Source organism: Aplysia californica, unplaced genomic scaffold (assembly GCF_000002075.1).
Source record: "Aplysia californica isolate F4 #8 unplaced genomic scaffold, AplCal3.0 scaffold00124, whole genome shotgun sequence".
NCBI lineage: Eukaryota > Metazoa > Mollusca > Gastropoda > Aplysiida > Aplysiidae > Aplysia > Aplysia californica.
In genome coordinates, this window is record NW_004797394.1 from 523101 (window position 1) to 525898 (window position 2798).

The window sequence follows — 2798 nt, forward strand, 5'->3', positions numbered from 1 at the left end:
CCCCCCCCCTACTTTGTCTGTCAGGGCTAACCCAGGCTGAGAGGGGATACAACGTCTCCGCAGACAGGCGGAGATGTTGGATTAGAATTAAAACCCTACCCACATTAGAATCGAACTTACCTCTTCTGTATTTGACGGTGCAGCATCTAATCGCTATACCACAGACGCCAGTATTGTAGTCTGGGATTATTTCAAGGCACCTTTTTACACAGCTAAAAAAATGTGGATAACAAGAACTTGCTGAAGGAACAAGAACCAAGAATCGGATTTTCAACGGTAGAGTAAAAGAATGTACTACTTCATGAATTAGAAACATGGACAATTACAAAAAGAACTTCCCGAAAGTTATGGGAATTTGGTATCAGTTACTAAAATCTAACTGGTCTGACACTATTTTTAAAATGAACAATCAGGGGATCAAACAAATAAACGGAGAATAGATATACAGATCAATAACATAAGGGAAACAGAAAATTCTATAATAAAATATAAATATCGTTAAGAGGGCGTGTGTTATCGGTTTTTCTCAAGATTTGTCTAATTCTTTTCCTGTTTCTCTTAACGTTATTGATTTTTAGAGATGAAATCCACAGGGAAAGCCAAAGAGAGGTACACAGAAGCACATGAGAGAGCGACTTGGGTTCGGAATTTAAAAAGATGAGATACGGCTGGTCAGAGTAGGTGGAGACTGTGGTCCAAGAAAGAAAGGTAGAAGGGGAGCTCTTGGTGTTGTTTGTTGGGTTTTTTTAGGTGGGGGCTCAGTTGGGATTTTTTGGTTTTGTTTTTGATTTTATGTAAGTGCATTGTGGTGCTCGCAAATGCTCAAGGTCACATGAGCGCGCCGGGCACATTATAAGAGGAAGAAGAAAAAGAGGAAGAAGATGAAGAGGAAGAAGAAACGATGCCGAATACCAGACAGGTTGTCAAGTATGTGTGGCACCCTCCAGGGGGTAGTTGCGCCTCTGTCAGTTTGGAAGAGGACTATTTCGGTCCCCCGACCCGCTCAATGTAGTTGTGGCTATTTCTGTCGTTATTCTGAGAGACACAGCACATTATGCAAATTTTACAATTTTACAGGAATTAAAAAAACCCTGATACTATTTGAAAACTCCTGTAGTCTGTATTCTAGAAAATCCTTCAATTAATTTTAATTTTTAAAAATCCAAGTGAGTGGTTTCTACAGATTTGAAAAGGTTTACCTTTGGGGCAATATCGCTTTTTTAAAGGAAGTCCGTCATTTTGTTTTCTTATAGAACACGGTATGTTTTGAGACACACACATACACACACACACACACACACACACATACACACACACACATGCAGGATCAAGAACGAATAATTATTATCTGACTGTGTTAGAGAAAACAACATAATTTGGTTTAAAGATAATACGGAAGTTATTATCAAAATTGTGTTCCTAAAAATATTTACTTGGCATATTTACAAAGAGTTTGTTTTCTTGGTAAACACATTCTTTTTTTTTTTTTTTTTTTTTTTGCTCTCCTATAAAATGTATTGTTAGAAATAAACCTACGTATTACGACACTTTTAAAAATGATATCAGATTTTATAGCAAGGGGTGGCTCTAAATTTCTGCATCTATGTTTCTTTCAAGAACGAGAAAAAATTGGATCACAGAACTGCGTCGCAAAAGGAAAAGACAGTAACCGAAGAACAGTTTGTACTAAATATAACGTACTAAATATAACGTACTAAATATAACGTACTAAATATAACGTACTAAATATAACGTACTAAATATAACGTACTAAATATAACGTAAACGATTTACAGAAACGAAACAGAAAAACAATTGATCAACAGCAGCAAAAAGAGCAGGGTCTGATATTGTTGACAACAATAACAACAGCAATAACTACAATGACACCCGCCTCGTAACAACAATAATAATTATTATAATAAATAGAGAGCTACAAAAAAGCTAGTAACATCATCATCATCATCATCATCATCATCATCATCATCATCATCATCATCATCATCATCAGCATCATCATCATCATCATCATCATCATCATCACCATCATCATCATCATGACAAAGGAGCCAAAAAAGAGCCTCGCTCTCGCTCGAAGAATTCTTAGTGGAGTCCACCAGGCCCATTAAGGAAACAAAAAAAAAATCATTATCATCAACCACAACAACAACAACAAAAAATAACAAAAACAAAAAACAATATTTACAAAAGCAACAAGAAAAACAACAAGAAAAAAGACAACAATAAGAACCATAGTAACAAAAAACAACAACAACCCAACAACAACAAAACCACACAACAATAAAGAAAGCCAAATACATTATTAAGGTCAACAACAAGAACAAAAACCCAGAAAAACAACATAGAAAATAAGACCGAACGGTCAAACAATCACTCAAAAAGGAACAAAAGAAGCAGCAGAAGTGATAATAGATAATTAATTATAGTAACAAGTAGCCACAGCTTTACTCATCCAGGTGGCCACTCAAAAATAACCAACGGAAAAATCTGTCGAGTGTAGACATGCCTTTTAATTATTGTAGATTGTCATTATTGTTTTCTCGTATTGCTGTATTTTATTGCCGTTTTCCAGCATTCTTCATCAGCTTTGTAATTAAACAGACAAACGGCAAATGAGGGAGAGTTATTGGGGTACTGGAGGACCTTGTTTGTGGGGGAAAACTAACAGTATCTCCCCCCCCCCTCATACACACACCCTCACATGCACGCATAAACACGCACATACACACATACAGATCCACACATACACAAACAAACAAACACACACACACACACAC